Source organism: Hyaena hyaena, unplaced genomic scaffold, assembly GCF_003009895.1.
Source record: "Hyaena hyaena isolate Hyena2069 unplaced genomic scaffold, ASM300989v1 scaffold_668, whole genome shotgun sequence".
NCBI lineage: Eukaryota > Metazoa > Chordata > Mammalia > Carnivora > Hyaenidae > Hyaena > Hyaena hyaena.
Genome location: NW_024081301.1, coordinates 562,324 through 575,279, shown reverse-complemented (window position 1 = coordinate 575,279; position 12,956 = coordinate 562,324). Strand labels below are relative to the sequence as shown.

Sequence of the window (12,956 nt, the reverse complement as noted above, 5' to 3'; positions counted from 1 at the left end):
ACATATTTCTCAGAGATGCTGTGAGGATTAGATGAGATAGCATATGTGACATCACCAAATCCCATAATGTTACCACCAAATTCCCAAAAAGCTTGCTTGCTTGTTTATTTGTTTTTTTGTTTGTTTTTGAGAGAGACAGAGACAAAGAGAGAGCATGTACCTGTGTGAGTAGGGGAGGGGCAGAGGGACACAGAGAATCCTAAGCAGACTCCATGCCCAGCGCAGAGCCTGGCTCAGTGCTTGATCCCATGACCATGAGATCATGACCTGAGCTAGAGTCAGACACATCTCTGACTGAGCCACCCAGGTGCCCCCCAAATAGCTCCTTTAAAGAACGCATGGTGTTTTCCTCCAGATGTCTCTTTGTGTCTAAGGTTCCACCCTCGACCTTACACAGTCAGACTTCCAGGGCCTGAAGTGGCACTCCAAAGTTTCCACTAATGAAATAAAGTTTAGAAATTGGAGGTATGTCCTCAAGGCTTCTTTTTGCCATTGCTATTGGTGTGGTCAGCCCTCTGCATGCTAGAGTTATGAATCTGCCAGTTTGCTAAATGTTTACTCAGAAGGGCAATTTTGTTTTCATAATACAGGAACACTTCAGCTATTACTATTCACCTTCTCCATTCCTCCATCTAGCTCTTTGAGTTCCTCTGAATGTGCCCCCAAGCACCTCTTGTTTAGTCCCATTCAGCATATTAGTGAAGGTTCTAGTATGTGTTTCTTATTCAGTAAATGCTGAGTTCACTGTAACCCTGGCCCACTGGAGAGCAAATAAGCCATACTATAAACACCCACTCCCTGGCCTAACAATTTGTACTGGTTGGAACAGAATCTTCTAATATTAGGAATTGTAGTGTGAGGATCATTTCATAACCACAAACACAGGCAAAAGCAGTCATGAGATTATGGATGACTCATTGTCAAAGGAACACTTGAATCATCTTGATCAACCTCCTAGATGGATCAAAACTTCTGCACCAAACACACTGTGCCATTAGTCTTCTAATTGAGTGTTATTGCCGGTTTGTCTTGACCACATCAGACCTATTTTTAAACCTCTCACAGTTCGCTCCTCACTAAGTAAAATATTTTTTTTTGTGGATACCTTTCTCTTATTTCTTACATGTTTACTTGATCCTTTCTCAAACTAGACAGAGAGCTGAGGACTCGGATTATTTCTTATTTATCTTAAAGTAGTACCTGATACATGATAGGTGCTGGTACACACATATTACATAAACCACTAACCCTATGTTCTCTCCCAATGAAGGGGGGGGGTTTGTTTCTAATAGACTAAGGAAACTAAGATCAGCTTTATACCACTTTCTCTAGGTTCCATCAATCCAGAAATTCTGTCATGATGTGTATACTACATACATATTTTAGGGAGGGGAAGAGGAGAGGAGAAGGAATAGAGAGGGAGGGAAGAGGAGGGGAGAGAGGAGAGGATAAGAGAGAGTAGAGAAGAATAAGGCAGAGCAGAAGAGCAAGAGAAGGTGAGAGAGAATACCATGTGCTAGATCCCATTCTAGAATCGGGGATGCAACAATGAACAAAACAACCAAAAATACCTTCTCTCGTGGAGTTCTCATGTCTGGGTGTGTGTGAGAGTGTGTGTTGGAGGAACAGGGAGCAACACTAAAAAGTAGAGAAGTACAACATATCACTGTTACAGAGAAAGGTAAGTAGGATAAGGGGGTAGAGTACTACATGGAGAGTTGGAGGGCTGTTGGAGCTTTTAAATGTAGTGGGGAGGGAAGGCTTTGCTAAGATGAAATTTGGGAAAAGACTTAAAGGAAGTGATGTAGGAAGGCTTCAAGCTATTTGGCTAAAGAACATTCCAAGTGGAAAGAATGGAAAGTATAAAGTCACTCAGGTGGAAGAGAACCTGGAGAGTTCCCAGAACGGCATGGAGGCTGGTGGACCTGGAGTAGAGCAGGTGCAGGAAACACATAGGAGAAGAGACTGTAGGTGCAGCTGAGGGGGTAGGATGGGTGGCAAGGGTGGTTACAGGGAGTTACAGGGAGACTCAAAAATTACCCCCGAATGGTTTGATCTGAGCAACCGAGAGAATGGACCGAATTGCTGGCATTGAGAAGGAGACACTTACAGGAGAGGTTTCATGGTGGTGAAGGGGAAGATGATCTGTCTGCCTTCATCTATCATATATCTATGCCCTATTTTATATGAGATCAAAACTCAGAGAGGGTAAGTAATTTGCAGAAGTTCTCATAGCTAATATGTGCTGATATTGGGTTAGAAGCCAAAATCTTAGACGTCAACCCCCACTACTTTCCCTACCCAACAAAGCCCTTTTCATATATTATTACATTTAATCCTCACAACAACTTATCCCCATTTTTAATTTAAAAAAAAAACACACAAAAACCCTAAGTTCAGGGAATTTAAAAAACTGGCTTAAGTCATGTTGAGAAAGAGAACAGAGACTCAAATTTGCTTTCTGTTTCCACAACCTATATTCTTCCTATGAAACCATCCTCCAAATTTTCTATACCTTACAGGATGATGATAAGGATTAAGTGTATATAAAGTATACAGCACATGCAATGTCTGGCACACAGTATGTTTTAGATAAATGATAGTGGTTACTGATTGATGTAGATCTCATCTGTATATACTGTGTTCACCCCTAAGTTAATTAAAATATAGAGCTTAAATGAATTTCCCTCAGTCACACCAGAAATATCTATCAATATTTACTGAGTGAATCATGTAGGGTGCAATTGAGTATATTATAAACAACACTGCGTGGATACTTTCACAATGCATATTGGTGTTTCCAAGCAGAAGAAGCATAAAAGTAGGTGTACGTGTGACTGAGGAAAATGCATAAAGCTGTCAGAGTGCCTTTCAGTAAAAAAGATCAAGAGACTTGCCGAAGAGGCTTCTGCTCTGTTGCAGAGGATGCTTTGTCCATTTTTTGCTCCCTGGGAGCTCTTGCCTGTTATTACCCTGTGATTAATTCTGCAGTAAACCATTTGGAGAGTTGGCATGGAATCATTTGTTCCCCTCTCTGAAATGGGGTGATGGATTCATTAATTATTGTCTATATTCAAATTAAATTTTATGCATCCCCCTGCCAGGTCTGAGTATTTTTCTACCACACAGAATTTTCCATAAAAATTTTTAAAAATCCATAGAATTAGATGCTTTTCTAAGAAAAGAAGAGAGGTCTCAAATCAATAACCTAAGCTTCCATTAAAAAAAGAAAAACGAGGGGTGCCTGGGTCGCTCAGTTGGTTAAGCATCCGACTCTTGGTTTTGGCTCAGGTCACAATCCCAGGGTTATGGGAACAAGCCCTGCTTGGGGCTCTGTGCTGAGAATGGAGCCGGCTTAATATTCTTGCTCTCTCTCTCCCTCCACCCTTCTCCCTCTCTTGCGTGCACTCTCTTTATCTCTCTCTCTCTCTTGGAATAAAAAAAATTAATTTTTAAAAAAGAAAAACTGGAAAAATAGGAATAAAATAAACCCAAAACAAGTATAAAGAAGGAAATAATAAAGATAACAATAGAGACCAAAGAAATCAAAAAGAAAATGGAGAAAATCAGTGAAAACAGAAGCTGATTGTTTGAGGTTAATAATATTGATTAGCCTTTAGTAATACTGACAAAGAAAAAAGAGATAAGCCATAAAATACCAATATTAGGAATGAAAGAGGGGATATCACTACAAATCCCACAGACATTAAAAAGATATTAAGGGAATACTATGAACAACTCTATTGACACAAATTTGAAAACAGATGAAATAGAATAATTCCTTGTAAATGACACACTACCAAAACTCACCCAAGATATAATAGGTAACTCAAATAATTCTGTAACAAAGAAATGGAATTTGCAGTTAAAAGTTTCCAAAAAAGCAATCTCTAGGCACATATGGTTGCATTGGCAAATTATACCAAATATTTAAAGAAGAATTAACACTTATTCTACACAATCTCTTCCAGAAATTAGAAGAGGAAAGGACATTCTCAATTTATTAAGCCAACATTACCCAAATACCAAACCAAGACAAGGATAGCACTAGAAAAAAAACAAAACAAAAAGCCACTATAATCCAAATATGGCTCATGACCAGAAATATAATAAAACTCAATAAAATATTAAGGAATTGTGTATTTCAATATGCAAAATAAAATAATACACCATGACCAAGTGGAGATTGTGTGGAAATGTGAGATTGGTTCAATACTGGAAAGTCAGTAAATTGTAATCCATCATATTAACAATGTAACAAAGAAAAAAAATCACATAATTATATCAATTGATGCAGAAAAAGTATTTGACAAAATTCAACATTGTTTCTTGAGAAAGACTCTCAACAAACTCAGAACAGAAGAAAATTTTCTTAACCCTGTAAAGGATATCTATAAGACACGTAGCTAACGTCATATTTAATGGTGAAAGACTGAGTGCTTTTTTCGTAAATTTGGGGAAAAGGCAGGGATATCCGCTTTCACCACTCAACATTGTATTGGATTTTCCAGGCTATATAATACAGTAAGACAAAGAAATAAAAGTCAAACATATTTTCAGATGACATGATTATCTGTGCAGAAAATCTCAAGGAATCCATGACAGAGCTTTTAAACTAGTGAGTTTAATGAGGTTGCAGGGTACAAGGTCAACATACAAGAACCAAATGTATTTCTTTATACTAGCAATCAACAAAACTTTAAAAATTACATTGGTTCCAAATAAATACGTAGGTATAAGTCTAAAAAAACATGAACAGAGTCTATGCTGAAAACCACAAAAATAAGTGATAAATAAGTAATAAAATAAAGAAGACATAAATAAGTGAAAAGATATACTATTTATGGTTTGAAAGAATCAGCATAGCAAAGATGTAACTCTCCCCATGTTGATCTGCAGATCAAATCTCATTCTTATTTTTATAGACACATGTAAGCTGATTTTAAAATTTATATGGAGGGGCATCTGGGTGGCTCATTCAGTTGAGTGACTTACTCTTGATTTTGGCTCATCCAATGAGGGGCTCGATCCCATGACCTTAGGACCTGACATGAGCCAAAATCAAGAGTAAGACACTCAACCAACTGAGTCTGCTTAAGACTCTCTCTCTCTCTCTCTCTCTCTCTCTCTCCCCCCACCTCTGCTTCTCTCCTCTGTTCTCCTTCTCTCTAAAAAAATAAAAATAATTTTAAAAAATAATAAAATTTATGACATTTTAAAGAAAAAAAGGCAGAAAAATCTTTATGACTTGGGGTTAGACAAAGAGTCCTTAGATGTGATACTAAAAGCACAATCCATAAAATGGTGAATTCTATTTGAGCAAAATAAAAACCTTTTGCTCTGTCAAAAGACACTATTTGGAGAAAGAAAAGACAAGCTACAGACTGGGAGAAAATATCTGTGAATTACATATCCAACAAAGGGCGTGTATCTAGAATATAAAAAGGACTCTTCATAAGAAAACTACACAATTTTTAAAAAAACACTGTGTATATGAATTGGGAGGCTCAGCATAGCAAAAATTTAATTCTCAAATTTGTCTAGATTTTACTCAATTGAAATAAAAATTCCAATCGATCTGAAGGTATATAAAAGTTCATTCTAAAATTGATGCGGGAAAACAAAGGAACTAAAATCTTTCAAATCATTTCTACAGAAGGATAGGAAATATGCATATAAATAGTTAATTAGCCATTTGGGAAATACAGACTAAGACCACAATGAGATACTATTGCACATTTATCAGAGTAGGTAAAATTTTTAAAAAATATATTGATTGGTGCTGGTGAGGGTGTAGAGCAACTGGAACTCAATACATTGTTGGTAGCAAAAGAAAATAGCTACTCCAGACAGCAGTTTGGTGGTTTCTTACAAAGTTAAGCATATATATACCATATGGCCCAGCGATCCCATTCCTAGGTATTTGCCCTAGAGAAATGTGAACTTACGTTCACATAAAAATCTGTCCATGAATATTTATAGAAGCTCTGTTCATAATCACCAACAACTGGAAACACCCAAATGTCCTTCAAAGTGCGAATATATAAACAATATTGCATCTGTACAACAAAATACTATTCAGGGGTGCCTGGGTGGCTCAGTTGTTTAAGCATCTGACTCTTGATTTCGGCTCAGTTCACGATCTCATGGTTTGTGAGCTTGAGCCCCTCATCAGGCTCTGCACTAGCAGTGTGGAGCCTGCGTGGGTTTCTCTTTCTCCCTCTCTCTCTCTGCCCCTCCTCTGTTGTCTCTCTCTCTTTGTCTCTCTCTCCTTCCCAATAAATAAATAAACATTTAAAAAAACCCAAAATACTATTCAGCAATAAAAGGAATGAATTATTTGTACACAAAATAATTTGGATTGATCTAAAAGGCATTATACCTATTTAAAGAAGCAAGAGTTTGCATACTATATACTTTTATTCATATGTCATTCTATAAAAAACAGAACTATAGTGACAAGGAAAAGGTCAGTTATTTCCAGGGCTAAGGAGAAGGAAAGTGACTCACTACAAAGGGATAACAGAAGGAAAATGTTTTGGAGCAAAATGTGGAACTATTTTCTACTTTTATTGTGGAGGTAGATAGATTCAGAGATCCCTACATGTGTTAAAACTCATAGAACTGTATGCAAAAAGGCAATTATATATGTTAATTTAAAAATAAAGTAAAATAATTACTTGAAGAATCTTTGGTGCTGAAGTATTTAAATAGTGGGAACTTGAAATAAGGTTTCCCAAAATTTGGTTGTGTTTATTTCCTAGATTGCCTATATTCATCTATCACCTAGAGAAAAGGAGAAAAAGAACACGGTGATGGGGAAGATGATTAGTTTATATGCATGTACATGTATTTTTTAATGTTTATTTTTGAGAGAGAGAGAGAGGGAGAGTGCTGTCAGTACAGAGCCTGATCTGGGGCTTTAACTCACAAACCATGAGATCATGACTAGACCCAAAATTAAAAGCTGGGTGCTTAACCCACAGAGCCACCCAGGGACCCTGATATGCATGTACGTATATTAATGAAATTGGAATATATCTTTTGGATGAAATATAATGATTTAGTTCTGTATATATTGGCCTTAAGGTATTTGTGGGATATTTCTGGTATAGGTATTTGTTATATACACATCTGAAATACAGGAGAGCTGAGGATGAGAAATTCTGTTTAGGAAATTAGGAGTTTAGGTGAGATAGCTCAGGGAGAATGCGTAGATTGAGACAAGGACTGAGGATGGAGCCCAGGAACTCTAATATTTACAGAAAAATATGAGAAAAAATTCATGAAGGAGATTAGAAGGAAAAATAAGGCATTGGTGGAGAGAAAAGGGTCATGCAGACCGAGAGAGTTTAGTAAGAAAGGAAGAGGCAGAAATCCCCATGGCATGTCAAGTAGAAGACAGGGTTTGAAAAGACATCACTGTGTTTGGCAACTGGGAAGTCATTGGTGATTTTGCAGAAACACTTTTAGGGTTGTGGTGGGGGCAAGAGCTAGAGGGACCTAGTTGTAGGAGTAAATGAGAGGAACGAAAGTACCTTCACAAAGCTTTAGCTTATCTGGATTTGGAGTCTTTTTTTTTTTTTAATTTTTAAAAATATTTAAATTTACTTTTGAGAGAGAGACAGAGCATGAGCATGAGCATGAACATGAGCAGGGGAGGGGCAAAGAGAGAGGGGGACACAGAATCTGAAGCAGGCTCCAGGCTCTGAGCTGTCAGCACAGAGCCTGATGCAGGGCTCGAACCCACGACCATGAACCATGAGATCATGACTTGAGCCAAAGTTAAATGTTTAACTACCTACTGAGCCACCCAGGTGCTCCTGGATTTGGATTATTGAGTAAAGTTTTGGTGTGAAGATTATTCTCACATCAAATCACTAAGCCAAGGAAAATCAGAATTTCAACTGAGTTTTGCACTTCTGGCAAAACTTGAAGCCAATTAGTAGCTATGTGTCATTAGGGTTTCAATACCTCTTTTTGTTGCAAGACTCAAAGTTAGTAAGTCAGTTCAGGACTGCCAGTTGAGCACCTACAGTGCTGCAGACAATGGAAGTTAAATACTGTGCGAGGAATAAGAACTGAGTTTATTTCACCTAACCTCTTCATTTGAAAGACGATGGAAACTGAGGCTCAGAAATGAAGTCATTTGGCCAATGTTATGCTAAATCTACTCCCTCACCCACTGCCATATTTTGCTGGTTCCCAAATCTTCCTGTTAACATAAAGCTATTCTCCATCACAAGTAGAGTACACATAGAGCAGATACTCATAACCTCACATCTGGTCCCTTTCTAAATGCATTTGTGTAGTTGGGGGAACCAGAAATTATGGGAAAAGGGGAGTTACCTTACCTGATGGTAAATGGGCTGCAAATACACAGAGGGCATGAGTATGATCTTGAGAGATGTGTAGACTTGGTATAAGCAGAAAGAAGAAGTATAAAGAAACAGACTGACTTTTTAAAAATGTTTGTTTTCGAGAGAGGGAGAGAGAGAGAGAGAATGGGCTGGGAAGGGGCAGAGAGAGAAGGGGACAGAGGATCTGAATCAGGCTCTGTGCTGACAGCAGAAAGCCCAATGAAGGCTCAAAGTCACAAGATCATGGCCTGAACCAAAGTCAGACACTCAACCGCTCAACCGATTGAACCACCCAGGCACCCCTTGACAGCCTTTTGAAAACAAAACAAGGCCGGGCTGCCTGGTGTCTCAGTTAAGCGTCTGACTTCAGCTTGGGTCATGATCTTGTGGTCCATGAGTTTGAGCCCCACACTGGGTTCTGTGCTGACAGCTCAAAGCCTGGAGCCTGCTTCAGATTCTGTTTCTCCCTCTCTTTCTGCCCCTCCCCTGCTTATACTCTGTCGCTCTCTCAAAAAAATAAATAAATATTTTTAAAAGGTTGAAAACAAAACAAGGCCTCTGGCAGAAAAACATTAGGGTGAGCAGATACCTATGACAGATATTTTATTCTCCTCTGACCTGGATACTATCCTTCTAGAGTTTTCTAGTAAAACTCTGAAAGTTTCTGTAGTTTACTCTAGTGAAAGACTTTCCCTTGCCATAATTCCAGATGGTGTTTGGGGAGAACAGGGAGTAGGATAATTTGGCTGGAGTTTGGCTAGAAGATAAATTAGAGGGGAGAATGGATGGCCTTCAAAACTAAGTTTAGGCACATAATCAAGAAGCATGGGGGTCTTTAAGTTAGACAGTGTATCTCTGCTTGAATTCATTCAGTTATCTACTAGTGGTATAACCTTAAATAAGTTCCTTGACCTCTCTAAGTCTCAATTTCCTTACCTGAAAAATAAGTAATATGTGAATGCTGAAGAGAATACATATTATGCACTTCCTGGAGTGCCAGGCTTAGTAAAGGAAATGTTAGATGCTAGATTTTACTTTTATTATTAATTAAGGTATAGCTCTTAATTAATACCTAAGGTATTCTTTAGGAAATGGTTAAAGACAATACAAGCCAACATTTTTGGACACAAATAGTTCCTGTCATTTGTAAGTTGATCTTTATCTGGTTTCAGCTGATATGGTCAGGCCCCTCATGGGAATTGTAGAGATATTTACAGTTGAATGAGGAGGCCTGAACTCAACTGGGATACCTGATGAGACAATACTAAAGATATAAATGGAAAGGCACATTATATAGGAGATTGGGGGGCAGGGCACAGGCATTATTTGTCAAGTGGCATCAATGTCCACAGCAGACTAGGTCAGTGGGAGGAGGTAAGACTGGAAGGCAGAAAGGACAGGGAGAAAGCAGTTACTGAAGCAAAAGGGTCTTAGAAACAGCATGAGTAAGCCACTGATTGAATTTCTCTAGGATGATGAGGGGATTATAATGTTCTGAGCGATGACCTAAGCTCAGAAAGAGGAAGTAGTAGGATCTCCCGCCTTCCTGCCCCTGAGAATTTATGATGTTGGAGACCGTGTTTCCAGTGCTTTTTATTCATCCATTCCTTTTTTAAAAATTACTAAGTAAAGATGACAAAACAGAGCTGGAAAATGCCTACCTCCTTTGTTTGTTGCAGATTTACTTTTGGACTCCATAGTCAGGAAGGGCGTGACGGGGCAAGGAGTGCACATTATATTCCTTGCATCAATCCTTGCTGTTAACTTAGATATTTAGTGTACGTGCACATAGAGATGCACATGAACAGAAGGTACTCTATAAAACTCATTTGTGAGGAATTGTGGTTGCATCTCTCAAAAAAAGTTTCTGTTCCAGTCATTATGCTTTTTTAAAAATTTGTTAATGGGATTGTAATTCAGTTACCTCTTCTCTGGAAGTAAAATTCCTGGGTAGACCTGGAAGCTCACTAACAAGCCCCAGTGGCCCGCAGCCCTAGCTGGACTGTAAATTCAGCTACAGAACTTAAAAAAGTGTATGTCCCTGGCCTGGGCTCCACTCCAGAGCATTTAAATTAGACTCTCCAGAAGTAATTTCCTTTCATTTACTCTAAAGGAACCTAAGATTTTAAAAAATAGAGTTGGCACAACATTCCTAGCTCTTCTAATGAAATTCTTGGCTAAGCCGTGGCCCCACTACTAGGCCAATATTATATTTTTGCTGGGCTGCCACAGGGTTAGCATTAAAGGTTTATTAAAATATATATTTAAGGTGTATTATAATGCTAATATGGGGGTGCCTGGGTGGCTCAGTCAGTTAAGCAGCTGACTTTGGCTTAGGTCATGATCTTGTGGTCTGTGAGTTTGAGCCCCACATCAGGCTCTGTGCTGACAGCTTAGAGCCTGGAGCCTGCTTCAGATTCTGTGTTTCTGCTCTCTCTCTGTCCCTCTCTTGTTCATGCTTTGTCTCTCTGTCTCTTAAAAATAAACATTTAAAAAATGCTACTATGCCTTTAGAACAGACTAAAACCTGTCTTTAAAGATTTCACTTTCTTCTCTCCCTCTCCCAAGATATTTATTTATGCAAACATACTCAAGCTTCCCCATGTATATACATAAGGTAGAATAACATTATCTAGAAAGATATACGTGCATTAAGCTATCATAAAGTTTATATGAACTTAAAGGCGTATTTTGTGTGTGTGTATAATGTACTATGAGTCTATATGCATACCTTACATATTATTCTATCACTCATCAGGAATTTCTGGCTCCCCACAGAAGATGACTCTGTATTTTGTGATCAATGGAAGGACAAAAGATTTGCATATTTAAACTGTAGTCTGCACATAGTCTATGAATAAAAATGCCATAAGTTAAAATACTGCCTTTGGTATTTGCATAATATCTTCATTACTGTTGAACAAAAACTGATCAACACATTCATTTTGTGGAGATATGTTTTATAAATGTGATGAATGGGGTATTTTTTCTTTAGTCCTTAAAATGACAATGTAAAGAAATGAGATCTCTTTTCCCTGGAGATGAGACTACCCCAGGGGTATAATATTTCCAGAATGGATACAAGAGAAGGGGTGAGAAGCTGCCATATCTCATTTCCAATGAGGCCACAAGACAAAAGGATTGTAGCAAGAAGATGTGGTTAGGCTTTAAAATGCCTTTCTTGTGAGGTAGTATAGAAGGAATGGGCCATTAAAGGAGTTTGTGTATTCTCTCTCTCTCTCTCTCTCTCTCTCTCTCTCTTTCTCTCTCTCTTTGATGTTTCAAAAGGGCAACCAGTTATCTGAAATTAATTAAATCAATCTATTCCATAGCCCATTCTAAGAAGACATGTCTTCTTCCTACCCTCAATAATCTTCTGGTGAGGTGGTGGATAGGTCTAGGGAGCCAGTCTTATATCACCATGAACCCAGTGCCTGTCTTCCTCTCCCAACACCAACTGGGTGGACCAGGGATGGGAATTGTAACCACAGGGAACCAATAAGAAACATTAGAGACACCATGTGGTCTGGCCTTAAAATATAAGCTGGACCTATCCTATGTACTCTCTCAAGAAATCACTAGACAATAGCATTTTAACAGTGGGAACAGAAGTTGTAAAGCAGCCGTGAAATAGAGAAGGGTTGTGACTGGCCATTAGCTTAAAAAGGAACAGACAAGCGAGTAAGCAGAGGAAGCGGTGACAGAAGACAAGATTGTCCAGATTCAGGAGAGAGAAAGCGAATAAAATGTTCATGTGACTAATGAGGGAGCTACATAAATTGGTGATGGGTTTTCAGACTGGTGTCAAGCAACCTAGCCTTTCCTTTTTGAAGAAGCTTGAGTCTCCATATCAATTGGATGATTTTGGCCACAAGGAGCAAAAAATTCAAGTGAAAGCAATTTATTTATTTGTATATTTTTTTCTTAAAGAATGATGCTGTAGGAGTTTTTACATTTTTTTAAAATGTTTTATTTATTTCTAGGAGAGAGAGAGAGAGAGAGACAGCGTGAGCAGGGGAGGGTCAGACAGAGAGGAGTCACAGACTGAAACAGGCTCCAGGCTCTGAGCTGGCAGTCAGCACAGAGCCGGACGCGGGGCTCGAACCCACGAACCGCGAGATCATGACCTACGCGAAAGTCGGAGGCTTAACCGACTAAGCCACCCAGGCGTCCCTTGTTTTACATTTTTTTAAGGTTTACTTATTTATTTTAAGAGAGAGAGAGAGCATGTGAATGAGGAAGGAAGGGGCAGAGGGAGAGAGAGAGAATCCTAAGCAGGCTCTGTGATGTCAGCACAGAGCCCTGTGTGTGGCTCCTTCTTACAAACTGTAAGATCATGACCTGAACCGAAATCAAGAGTCAGACACAACAGACTGAGCCACCCAGGCACCCCTCAAGTGAAAGCAATTTAAAGTAGGGGAGCATTTATTATCTCATACAGCACAAAGTCAGGAGACCAGGGTAGTTTTAGGGATGACTCCATGATACTGTCAAGATCCATTCCAAGTTCCATTCCACATTTCTTATTTTATCACCCTTGTTTTCTCAGAGATACATCTCCTGGAGCCTTCTAAACTGTCCCAGTTTGGACCAACT

The 12,956-nt window shown here is 38.8% G+C and overlaps 1 long non-coding RNA gene across 1 annotated transcript in view; it reads left to right on the top strand.

Annotated features, from left to right (window-relative positions):
• Nucleotides 1-1,598: 1,598 nt before the first annotated feature.
• Nucleotides 1,599-12,956, top strand: part of LOC120220103 — a 43,851-nt gene continuing 32,493 nt past the window's right edge. The window contains exon 1 of the long non-coding RNA XR_005525463.1: nt 1,599-1,681. This is a non-coding gene — a long non-coding RNA (uncharacterized LOC120220103). The remainder of the gene's footprint in view (nt 1,682-12,956) is intronic.